Here is a 13,019-nt window from a genome sequence, read left to right on the forward strand (position 1 = left end):
GGAATTATGTGCTTTATATGACCCCAAAGAGTAAAATATGTTTGTTGTTGGAAGTTATAGGTTGATTTGCTCCAATAAAATATGTCTAAGAATTTTTTAAGAAAGTGGTCTCTATGATGGGGTGCTGGGGTGGCTCAGTCGGTTGAGCACCCGACTTCGACTCAGGTCATGATCTCACGGTTTGTGAGTTTGAGCCCCGCATCGGGCTCTGTGCTGACAGCTCAGGGCCTGGAGCCTGCTTCAGATTCTGTGTCTCCCTCTCTCTCTGCCCCATACCCACTCATGCTCTGTGTCTCTGTCTTAAAAATAAATAAAACATTTTTTAAAAATTTAGAAAGTGGTCTCTATGAATGGAATGATTTGTGTCATGTGGCATTCATGTCCACATTTCTGAAAGCTCAAAGAAAGCTGAATGACCCCTTTTCTGAGTGTTGTAGAGGGAATGCATTCCAAACTGATCCAAGGAGCTCTACTACTGACCAGCAGGAACATCTTAAGATGCATTATATTCCTTTTGAGCTTCTTTATTCATGGTAAAAATGTAAAACTACCATATACCCTGCAGGGTCATTATGAGGAATACATTTGATTAAAGAATCAGAATGTGCCTAATGCATAAGGGGCACTTGACAAATGTTAGTTGAATATCAATCTGAAAGATTCCACTGGGTTTGGGTCAGGAATCACTTAGAAGATATCTCAAGGAATGAGCTATTTGCAGATATAGATAGATGATAGATAGATAGATAGATAGATAATATTTTTCAGATAGATAAATCTGCATATGCCTTTTTAATGTAAGTATTTTATATCTTTCATTAAGCTTTATAGTGTTCATATACATGCATATGTTTGCAGATACTTTTTATTTTGCCTAGTCTCAATAGAAACCTAGAGCAGAAATAGGATAGCCTGGGTAAGTGTTAAGTTCACCTGCATTCAGAAACAAGAACTAACAGTTAATTAAATAATGTAGTAGTTTCTCTCTTAGATAAAAGAAATTCCTAGTAGCTCAATTATGGTATGGCAACTCCATGTTCATCAGGGTCCCCATCTCCTTTTCTTTTGCTGCTCTAAGCACTTTTAGCGTACTGTCTCACAGTTCAACATAAGTGCTCATTTTTTCAGGTATAAATGTTCCCTTTTAGGCACTAAGAAGGAAAAAATAAAGGGATCTAAGAACTAGATATTTTGGAAGTTGCACACAATGCTTCCAATTACATCTCGTTGGCCAAAACTTGGTCATTGGCTATATTTATCCTCAAGTGATCCTGAGAAATAAAATATTTTGGCTGGTGGGCAAAATGCCCACTTAAAAATTGAAGTTCTTCTTGGAATAAAGGGGGAATATTGGAATGGCACATCTGCCATAGGTGACTAGACTCAAATATAGACTTTTCTTTAGGAAGTATCTTTGGACTTGTTTCAACCCCTGAATAAATATAGCCTTAAATTCCCAGCATTTTATGTCATAAAGTATGGCCAAAATTATTTTTCCCTGGGAAGCTTTCAAAACAGGAGTGATCAATAATCCAAGAAGACACTAAAAAATGTCAAAAGAGTCTCAATTTAGCTGATGCTCAGAAATATGATTTGTCACCATACCCACCAAGATGAATTAGTCAAATATCATACCCTCCCTTGAAAACCAAATTAATTGACTTGTTACATGAAGTTATTAGACATAAATTATTTTGGGTTTTGAAAACCATCTGTTAATAATAATTCTTTTAGTTTTAGAATAGTAAGTCATTTTCCCTAACAATATTTAATAAATAAGATCAAATATTTACATGCAGTCCATTCCTTTTTTTTTTTTTATAAAACCATGTCATTGGTTTGCAGAAGATATTTATTTTTATTTATTTGGTTGGAGATAGTTTATTTCAAAATGGCTTCAATAGGAGTCATTAAACTGTAGTGAAGGGAAAAATAATTTCCCTCTGCCCTTTTAATTTCTGAGAACCCTGTAACAAAAGATAGACGGGGGGGAAAAACAGAAGTTTATTAACATGTATATCCAAGGTACTCATGGGAAATAATCAGGAAAAACTGAAAATGGCCAGAGCTGTCTTAGAGTTAGCTTTAAATACCATCTTCAGCAAAACAGAGAAGAGTGTCGGGGAGGCCAGCTGTGGAGAGGTAACCAGAAAAAGTATAGTAAAGAGAGTAAGGTTCGTTATGCAGATTTCAAGCCAGTGTCTTCTCCATTGGTAAGAATCTCTTGTGATTTAGTCAACCTTTTCTGCCTGATCCAGAGAGAAAGACATACTTACAAAGGAAAATTTCTTTCATAAATGGAAATTTCCCTACAGGTGAGTAATTTCTAGTCTATTCTCAGAGTTTTTCCTGTAAGTTCTTTCTCAAAATAATCAGCTCAAAATGACCCTTATGCCAAAGAAACATTATTTTGAGGGTGACTTGTTCTGCCACCTGTCATTCACATGACCAATGATCTAATAAAAAACATTGTTTTATAAGGCTCAAGGTAGCCGTTTTGTCTACTTAGCTGATATTTCTTCTTCCCTAGTGTGACCCTTCTGCTAGTTTTAAGTTGCAGTGTACCTATATCCATGATTATCAAGAGAAAACAAAAAACAAAAAAACTGTAGTTTCTCTCCTCCAAAAGTAATGATTATATGGCAAAGGAAAACATTTTACTATATCTGTTTTTTAAAAATTAACATTTTCAAGTTAAGGGATTTTTAAATAACTTACAATAATTTAGAAGACATTAGTCATCTAAAAGTTTATTAATGAAGAAGCATCAAGCCTTGATTTTATTCTTTATGTTGTATTCATTTCATGAATTATTTTTAAAGATAAATCTGTACTGTAGTATAAATACTCCTGTCCAGTACATTTTAGGAAATATTTATGAAATATAAAAGTACCTTATTTAAAACTATAAATCTTTTTTTTAATGTTTTTAATGTTTATTTATTTTTGAGAGAGAGAAACAGAGTGTGAGCAGGGGAGGGGCAGAGAGAGAGGGAGACAAAGAATCCAAAGCAGGCTCCAGGCTCTGAGCTGTCAGCACAGACCTGACCTGAACCGATCATGACCTGAACAGAAGTCTGGTGCTTAACCGACTGAGCCACCCAGGAGCCCCAAAAATGTATATACTTTTAAGTTCACTCAAACTAATAAGGTAAATCTTGAAAAATAACCATCCCACACAGCGCTAAAAGAAATGAGCTATCAAACCATGAAAAGATATAGAAGAATCTTTTTTTTAAATAAATAAAATAAAATTTATTTATTTATTTTGAGAGAGAGTGTAACCAAGGGAGGGGCAGAGTTAGAGTGAGAGAGACAGAGAGAGAGAGAGAGAGAAGAGAGAGAGAGAGAGAGAGAGAGAGAGAGAGAGAGAGGGAGAGAGCATCCCAAGTAGGCTCCATGCTGTCAGCATAGAGCCAGATGCCTAGCTTGAACCACAAACCATGAGATCATGAACTGAACCGAAAGAGTTGGACACTTAACCAAATGAGCCACCCAAATGCCCACCCTTTTTTTTAAATTAAAGTTTATCGATTTATTTTGAAAGAGAGCACAAGCAGGGCAGGTGCAGAGAGAGAGAGAGAGAGAGAGAGAAGAAAAGACAAGGAGGAATCTTAAATGTATATTACTAAGTGAAAGAAGCCAATCTGAAAAGGCTATATTTTTTATAAGGATAACATAAGACATTCTGGAAAAGGCAAAACTATGGAAAGAGTAAAAAGATCAGTGGTTGCAGGGGTTGAGGGCAGAGGGAAAAGAGTAGGGACAGAAAAGAGTATTTTTAGGGCAGTAAAAGTACTATAAAAGTGGATGCATGTTGTTATATATTTGTCTAACTCCACAGAATATACAACAGCAAGGGTGAACTCTAATGTAAACTCTAGACTTTGGGTGATAAGGATGTGTCAGTGCACGTTCAGCAATGGTAACATATGTACCACTCTGGTGCCAGCAGTTGATAATAAGGCAGGCTATGCATGTGTGAGGGCAGGGTGTATATGGAAAATCTCTGAATCTTCTCCTCAATTTTGCCAAAAAAAATAATAACTAAGCCTTAATTTTTAAAAAGTCCACATTGATACACAGTAATTTTCAATTTTCTATCCAGTTCTCTCCTTTATTTCATATATATTTCAATTTATTTGGAATAGAAATTTTCAGAGTGTAACAAGATAACTTTAGAGAAGCTAGAAACATTCATTATCTGAGATATGAAAATGTCTCAGAACAAAAATACATTTTAAAAGAAGCTTTAGAAACATGCTTAACATAAATGGATGTTAAATCTGCATTGAACTCAGTGTTATTAGCAAATGATAAACCTCTAAAATTAACTATATTGTCATCTGCTTAAAATGTGGAACTTCTAAGCTCTCGAAGTTTCCATTCTTTGACTTTAATGTAATACAGTGAGAAGTTCATTATAATGTAATGTTCAAAACATTACTGAGATACAAAAATTATCCCCAAGTTAAAAAAATGCAGTTTGCTGTTAAGCTGACATTACAGTTTATAAACAATTTCAGATGGGAGTTCTTGAAGTTTTTAATGGCATCCATCTTCAACACAGCTCCTATTTATCTCACTGAAAGTGTATTACATTTCAAAATCTAAAATTAACCAATTGAAAACATTTACAATTAACAACATAAATACACTGCCTTAAACAGAAGCTCATTATCTCTCAGGAAGACTTCAATAGCAATCCTAATGGATTTCCTACCTCAAACTCCTTGCAACGCACAACAAAAAGTACACTAACAGGACAAAAATTTGCAATAATATAAGGTAATTTCTCTTTGAATATGCCAAATTAGACAAGACAATTTTATTTTTGTGTCCACTGTTATTATTTTTTTTCTGTATGCATCTTTATTCACTATATGGAAATTCTAAATGGAGAAAATAACAATCACCATTATTTATTGGGCACCTACCAAATTCTACTTTCTGTTTTCATCACTTTGCTGCATTATCTCATCTCATTCTTACGTTACTATAAGAAAGCCATTGCTCTTCTGAAACAGAATTCTACAGAAGTTGTTAAACTGCCCTGAACTTTCTTTGTTGATAATTAATGGCTGACTGCGATTTAGAGCCAAATATATGATTCCAAATCTGTTTTCTTAACCATTATATTGTACTGCTTTGCAGACATTCCTGAAAAATATAAATATTAAAAACCAATCGTTTTAATATATTTGTATATTTTGCTTTATAACAAAAGTCTCTTGTTTTACTCTTTTTTTTAAAAAAAAGTTTATTTATTTGTTTTGAGAGTGAGAGAGAGAGTGCGAGCAGGGAAGGGGTAGAGAGAGGAAGAGAGAAAGAATCTCAAGCAGGCTGCATGCTGCCAGCGCATAGCCTGATGTGGGGCTCAAACCCATGAACCATGAGATCATGACCTGAGCTGAAACCAAGAGTTGGATGCTTAACTGACTGAACCATCCAGGGGCCCCAAGATTCTTTTGTTTTTAGTCATATATTTAATATTTCTAACCATTAGAGATGTGTAAGATGTAAGTTAAATGGAAATAAATTCCAACTTGTTTCCCTTGACATGACTAAGTTTCACATGGTTAAGAGATGATGGATGCTTTCACAAGATAAAAAGCTCTTGAAAATATATGAAACAAAAAGAAGAAAATATGTGAAACAAATTAAGGTGATATACATCTTGTGCTAATAACCTGAATTGTTCTCATTGCAACATAGCTTCTTCCGACAGATACATTGTGCACCAACCCTATACCAGAGAATATCATACCATGTGTTGTTCTTCAAATATTGGAATATTATAAAAATTGCTTAGATTTTATACATTTATCATTTCTAATGGAGAAAGAAGTGACTTTAGGTTCCCAGGGGGCCTCACCAAACATTTGTGTTTCTTGTGACCCTCTCTTGTTTAAGCATAAGACAAGTGGTTGTGTTTCTTTGATGAAACTTGAAATGCCTTTCTCATCTATTTTTATTAACTTGGAAAGAAATCGGATGAAAACGATTCTGTGCTTTGCTTTATTTTACCACCCTTCGCTAAGCAATCTGTTGATAGCATTTTAAACACGATTTAGGAAGAAGTTATATCAGATATAACTAACAAAAGGGGCAAGGGTAAACTAAAACACAGCTAAGATCCCATTTCTGCATTTTCAGCCATGTGAAAGCAGCAGTTTTACTTTCCCCTTGACCGTTATCCTGGGAAAAGCAGGCTTGGGTTCCTATTGGTCTGCTGGTAGAGTAATTGAGGAAAGCAAAGAGAAGAATAAGACAACTATTTTAATAACTGAATTGCAGGATAGGATATGGTAAGCATCATAAGGTACATATTTACTAACTGCATATGGAGGTTCAGCTGAGACAGAGATCACAATTTCATATTTTTGTTGTGCATAAATGATATTTCAGATTAGTCTTAAAGAAAGAGATCAAGATTGAGGTAGAAGAGAAGCAGATAAACATAAAAAGTACAACTTAACTTATGGATGTTTGGAAAATCTTAACTAGTCCTCTTGTGTCTGCGCTCAAGGAATACTCTGAAGGCTAATATGAGATAAAACTGGAAGTCTTCACATTTTTTGAGTGATGTAGTTGGACCTAAATTTTAGAAAGATTAATGTCAGCAATATGGAAATTGAACTGAGAAAGGGAGGGATGGGGAGGAGGAATGTCAGCCAAGAGGAATGATCCAAGTCAAGGAAAGAAATAAGGAAAATCTGAATTAGGATTGGATCAGTGGGACTCTAAGGAGTAGAGGACAGAATTGACGAAATCTGCCAGAAAGTACAAAAAATGGAAAACATTTTTGAATAAAAAATAGAAGATCAGCCTGGGGTTCATACGTTCAGAAAATATAAGTTACAGAAAGTCAAAATGGACCGGAGCAAAATTGGCCCAGAAATAATTCGTGAAATCTACTCAAGCTGAAGAAGGTGGAATCTCAGAATGAAAGTCTCCACCAAGAAGGCAACAAAATGAAGGAAAAAAGACTCACAATTAGGTGATGGGTATAACTTGATTTTATCTGGAATAAAATAAACATCTTAATGGCCTTAAAAAGGTAAAGATGGGTTTTTGGTTCTTGCGATACCAGCATAGGCCTCAGGATATCGGAAGAGTTTAAGCCAAAACATGGATATCAGACCAAATTACCACTTGTATCAACAATATGAATGACAAAATTAAGAAAGAAGAATAGAAGAGATCCCTATATGCCCTGTCTTCTCAATTTGGTCAAGTGGTAGATATCATAGCTTTAAAGATCTGAAGATGAGGGGGCAAGGCTTTGTTATTTTTAAGGAACAAGCTCACCCACAAATGCCTTGAGACAGTTACAAGGATTTCCACTTTACGGCAAAACAATGCAAGGGGCTCAGTCGGTTAAGCGTCTGACTTTGGCTCAGGTCATAATTTCGTGGTTCATGAGTTCAAGCCCTGCATGGAGCTGTCTGCTGTCAGCATAGAGCCTGCTTTGGATCCTCTGTCCCCCTCTCTCTCTGCCCCTACCCTGCTCATGCTCTCTCTCTCAAAAACAAGTAAACATTAAAACAAACAAACAAGGAGAATCCAGTATGCAAAAACAGATTCTGATATAATATCTAAAATGTGTGGCACTTTTGCTGACAAAGAAGGAAAAGGAAAAAGCAAAAACTGTGGACCAGAAAACAAAAAGCCTGGTCAGGGAACACCAAATGCAGCAAATACCCAAGGAAATTCAAAATCAAATCCTCAGGTGCCTGATTACCTTCCAAACTGTATTTTATTCCTTACTAATCTGCCAAAGGAGACTAATGAGATAATGTTACCCATGCTGTTTAATCAGTTTCCTAGTTTCAAGAAAGAATGTTTGGTACCTGGGAGGCGTGACATGGCTTTTGTTGAATTTGCAAATGATGAACAGGCTGGAGCTGTCAGGGATGCTTTACAGGGATTTAAAATCACACCGTACCATGCCATGAAGATCACTTATGCCAAGAAATAACATATGTTGATAGTTGTCTTTAAAGGATTTGGCGTTATTTATAGTGTTTGTTTTGATAGCATTTGGTCAGGCCACTTTGACAGTTGGGGGTGAGGGGGAGTGAAAGTTAAATTTTGTGAATGATTCCAAAAAATACCTAGTCTTTGTTTTGCACCAATGAACTATGAAATATACAGGCCTGAATTTTGTATAATAAACTTTTATTTGTATTTGAAAGAAAGAAAGAAAGAAAGAAAGAAAGAAAGAAAGAAACAAAGAAACAAAGAAAAGAAGAAAGAAGGAAATTAAGAAGGAAGGAAGGAAGGAAGGAAGGAACGAAGGAAGGAAGGAACGAAGGAAGGAAAGAAGGAAAACAAGTAACCAATAAAGGATCAGGATACAAAACACCCAGAGGCTTTATGTCCAAATCACTGTAACTTTTCTTTCTTTATTTTTTAAACTTTTTAAAATGTTTATTTGTTTGTTTGTTTGTTTATTTATTTATTTATTTACTTATTTATTTATTTTTGAGAGAGAGTGCGAGCAGGGAAGGGGCAGACAAAGAGGGAGACAGACTATGAAGAAGGCTCCAGGCTCCGAGCTGCCAGCACAGAGCCTAACGTGGGGCTCAAACATACGAACCGGAAGCTCATGACCTGAGCTGAAGTTAGACAGTTGGCCAACTGAGCCACACAGGCACTCCTAGCAAAGCCTTTAAAATTGTAAGGGAGAATGATCTCAAATTATAATTTTCCATACAGACTGCTAGTCAACTGTGAAGTATGAATAATGGCGTTTTCTGATATGTAAAGACTTCAAAAAATCTCCCATTGATCCATTAACAGCAAAGAGTAACTAGAAGATATATTACAGTTAAAATAATTAATTTACTAAAGTTAAAGTAATTAATTTACTACAGTTAAAATAATTAAACTAAGACACAGACAACACAGAAAGTATGGAATCCAATACAGGAAAGAGATACACAAAGGAAACTAACAGGAACATGGTGAAGGCAAATCCTAAAACAAAAGTTGCAAAACAGGTCTAGAGGACAATCCATCCAGACAGGAGTTGGAGGACAGTGACTTCCAAGAGGGATACTGCCAAGAAGTTAATGTTCATGATAGAGCAACTGAAGTATTTCAATGTATTTTCTGGGTCATCTGTAAGGTCAAAGAAGTTGGTGATTAATAAATTATACAGGAAACAGAGAAAATAGAAAACCAAGGCAGTCATTAATTCCAGGACAAATAAAACATTGCCTAAGAAAAGTCATTGTAATCACATTACAATACTTCTCTTAGCTCTGAATAATATTTGCATTGTCATAAATTCATGAACATTAAAAATTAATTCAACCAAAAAGAGTGATATAAACTACATTAGGAACATCAGGGAAGAGAAAGTATTTACCTCAAAGAGAAGCAAATATATGTCTTCCATAATAGAGAGTTATTAAATAATATCTAAAACAGAAGGACCAAGAAATGATAATTTAAAAATGAGATTCATAAAGGCACAGTGTAGGGAATATGGTACTGTAATAGCATAGTATGGTGACAGGTGGCATCTACATTTGTGGTGAGCATACATAACATATAGAGATGTTGGATCACTATGTTGAACACCTGAAACCAATGTTAACATTGTGTGTCAACTACACTCAAAGAAAACATTTTTAAATGTGATTTATAATATGGAGGCAACCAGCAGAAGTAACAGCTCTAAAGGTTAAATGTACAGCCTCAATGATGAAAAGAGGGCAATAGAAAATACTAGGCTTTTGCTGTAAGCAGAGTACAACTATTTGACTTTCAAAATTATTTACATATATAACTTTGTTTAAAGAAATAATTAAATATAGAAAAGATTCTTCATGTTTCCAAGAAGAAGATAAATAGGACTGGTAGAAGAAAAGCTAAAATCTGCAATGGATTAAGAAAACAAATTGTGACTTAACATTTGTACACAATCAAGCATTGATGCTGTTTAAGTAAACATCAGATATTTTCAAACACTCGAACCTGCAGGGAATTCACCACATATAAGGTCATCTTTCAAAAATATTAATTAAGTAATTAAATGACTTTAACATAAAATGGAGCCAATCAAAAGCTCAAAGTAATGGGACAAAATGCAGGGATGATGTTTACAGAACAGAATACAATGTTATAAAATTTGACAATTAACATATATTAAATCCTTTTCTTAAATTGAGATTTTTGGAAAGAGGTGGTGGAAAATGTGTGAATATGGTAAAGGTCCAGGCACGTGGGTGGCTCAGTCACTTAAACATCTGACTCTTGATTTCTGACTCTCAGGATTCCTGAGTTCGAGCCCATGAGGGCTCCTGGCTCCACACTGAGAGTGCCAGGCTGAGAGTACAAAGGCTGTGTGGGATTCTCTCTCTTTCTGCCTCTCCCCCACTGGCACTTTCTCTGTCTCTCTCTCTCTCAAAAATAAATAAATAAATAAATAAATAAATAAATAAATAAATAAACAAACAAATAAAATTTTTTTGAGTGATAAATGTGTTTCAACACCTGTCTAAAACTGAAATGTGTGTTTCAGGAAATAAAACACAATGATTTCAACCTTTTAGTCTTTCTCATGTCTTTTTTTCTATAAAGTTAGAGGTATCTATAGAAAATATTTATTGAATTGTTTGCAATTTCTTTAGTTTCTTCTTTTTATAGTGTCTTCAGTTTTTAATAAAGTAAAATAAGGTGAATAATCTTAAATTAGCCTTCATAGCACAATCCTGTTTAGTAGCATTTTGCTTCCCTATCAGATGATGATCTTTCCATGTTTACCTATAAAAAGAACAATATCTGAATGTAACTTAATAATAACCAGGGTTATATGGAGGGTATTTGTTTTTCTTTGTATTCTATTTGAATTCTTTATAATGAGGCTGAATTACAGAAGTCTAAACCTATATATATATATATGGAAAAGAAAAACGAGCAAAAAAAATTTTTTTTCTCAAAGGGAAAGAAGAGGCAAAGCATAAACATCCATTAATGTCAGTGAGGAGAACCCAGTCCAAGTTTTCTGTTACGTAGGTTGGCAGAAGTTTTTCCCAATATCTGGAATCCATGACTATATTCTGTGGTTATTGTAAGCAAGACCCCCTCAGGTGTTTATCTTAAATTTTATCACTCTGTCCTCCCTCTGCTTACTCTATATGACAGGGGACTCTGCTGGAGTCTGTGAAGACATCGTGTCCCTCTCTGTACCCTTGAACTCCCATCTTCTCAAGATATTTTAAACTCTTTTTTTCCCCCTTCCTTGATACATGGTTTATTCTATCAGACTCAATCTGACTGAGAGCCCAAATGTTCAGGCACTTTCATTTTATCCACTTCTACTACAGTCTCCAGTTTTCAGTCAGAAAGCTCAATGTGCCTCTCCCAATCCACTGCATCTTTGCCCTTGTCCTTTGTGCATTGCTGTCTTCCACCTGGCTTCTCACTCTTGTCAGATTGATCTGGAGGTCACCTTCTGGTAGTGTCCTAACGGGTCTTCTGCTCTGACAAGCAGGTTGATCTAATTCCTCACACACACCACAGATTAGATTCTGGCATCCATCCTGTTTCTGTGCCCTGGTGAAGCTGGATGGCTCCTCCACCCTTCCTCACTAACTCCGTCTGGTGCAGGGCACTGAGGGCAATTCCTGACGAGCCTTTGTGCCAAATAAAAAATTTCGTTAAACTTATTCAAAAGGGTATTTTTCAAGTTAATAACCAAAGGCAAAAGCAGTGGCCAAGAAAAGAAACTAAAGTAGGGTAACAGATGTAAAGACATTAAACCAGCGGAGTGAAAAGACAGAAATAAGTGGAGAGGTCACTAATGAGGAAGATGGTGTAACAGTAGACTGAAAAATAATTTCTACAGAGCTTACTAATCTAGGTGGTTAAGAACATAAACTGGAGGATTGTCTCAAGCCTTAAATGGGTTAAATCTATACTTGTAGGAATGTAGAATACTTCACACATTTCCGACTCACTGTGTGAACCAGCTAAAATATGTCTTCCTCAGCTCTGGGTCTTGCTTGAAATGCTGGAATCCTTATACATAACCAAGTCTGATGTCTGGTATAACTGCTACAATGCACAAAATATCTGTTCTAGAAAGAAGTATATTGGAATAAGCATGGTGTTTAGCCTTCAGTCTGTGTTCCACTGGATGAGACCTGAGTCCCTGTACCATCCAAGATAAGGCAGTGGAGGATCTAATTCCAGCTTGCGTATTTGCTTTGTTCTTTTAAGGTACAAGCACAAAACAGATGGAGAGGCCCCTCAGCTACTGGGGAGTCCTTGTACCAATTCATTTCCCAACACACTGAGAATCTCCCAACCTCTACACAGTTTCTATCCCTGAAGAAGGGTAAGAGCTTAAGGATCCCTACTTTGTCACTTTGTCATGTACAATTAATAAAGTATGCTGTGCCCAGCCAAAAAAAAAAAAAAAAAGGATACACCATGCACCATGTACCCATTTAGGGAATCCCTGTCTGGAGAAGCACAGTATTCCTCTCTGTTTTATTCTTTAGATGGATCCATGTAAGTGGGGCTGTTCTAAATATCAGCATACACACCTCTCACAGACTCTTTGGTTTGCTCCTAATTGGTTCCTGGCGCTGAAAGCAGCACATTCAAGTCTTTTCTCTAACAGGAAGAGAGTTTTTCAATGTGTATGATATGGTAAGCTATAGTCAAGAAAGCAGGTGGGACTTCCCTCCTCAGGCTGATAGTTGTTTTGTCTTCCCTTGGCAGCTATCCCAACTCTATCTCACAGATGCCACAAATAACAACACATTGCCATCTAGCTCTGAATATACCTGCATTCCTCTACAGCAAATGCCTCACAAGAATTGCTTGCATAGACAATCTGCATTTTCTCATCTCCCATTCTTTCTCTCTTTTTTTTAAATACGAAATTTATTGTCAAACTGGTTTCCATACAACACCCAGTGCTCATCCCAACAGGTGCCCTCCTCCATGCCCATCACCCACTTTCTCCTCCCTCCCACCCCCCCATCAATCCTCAGTTT

The 13,019-nt window shown here is 35.9% G+C and overlaps 1 pseudogene; it reads left to right on the forward strand.

Annotated features, from left to right (window-relative positions):
• Window positions 1–7,131: 7,131 nt before the first annotated feature.
• Window positions 7,132–7,981, forward strand: LOC124517513 (U2 small nuclear ribonucleoprotein B''-like; annotated as a pseudogene).
• Window positions 7,982–13,019: the final 5,038 nt, after the last annotated feature.

The sequence above is a fragment of the Lynx rufus genome, unplaced genomic scaffold, assembly GCF_022079265.1.
Source record: "Lynx rufus isolate CCGP_SWC_20201006 ecotype Redwood Valley unplaced genomic scaffold, mLynRuf1.p SCAF_22, whole genome shotgun sequence".
Taxonomy (NCBI): Eukaryota; Metazoa; Chordata; class Mammalia; order Carnivora; family Felidae; genus Lynx; species Lynx rufus.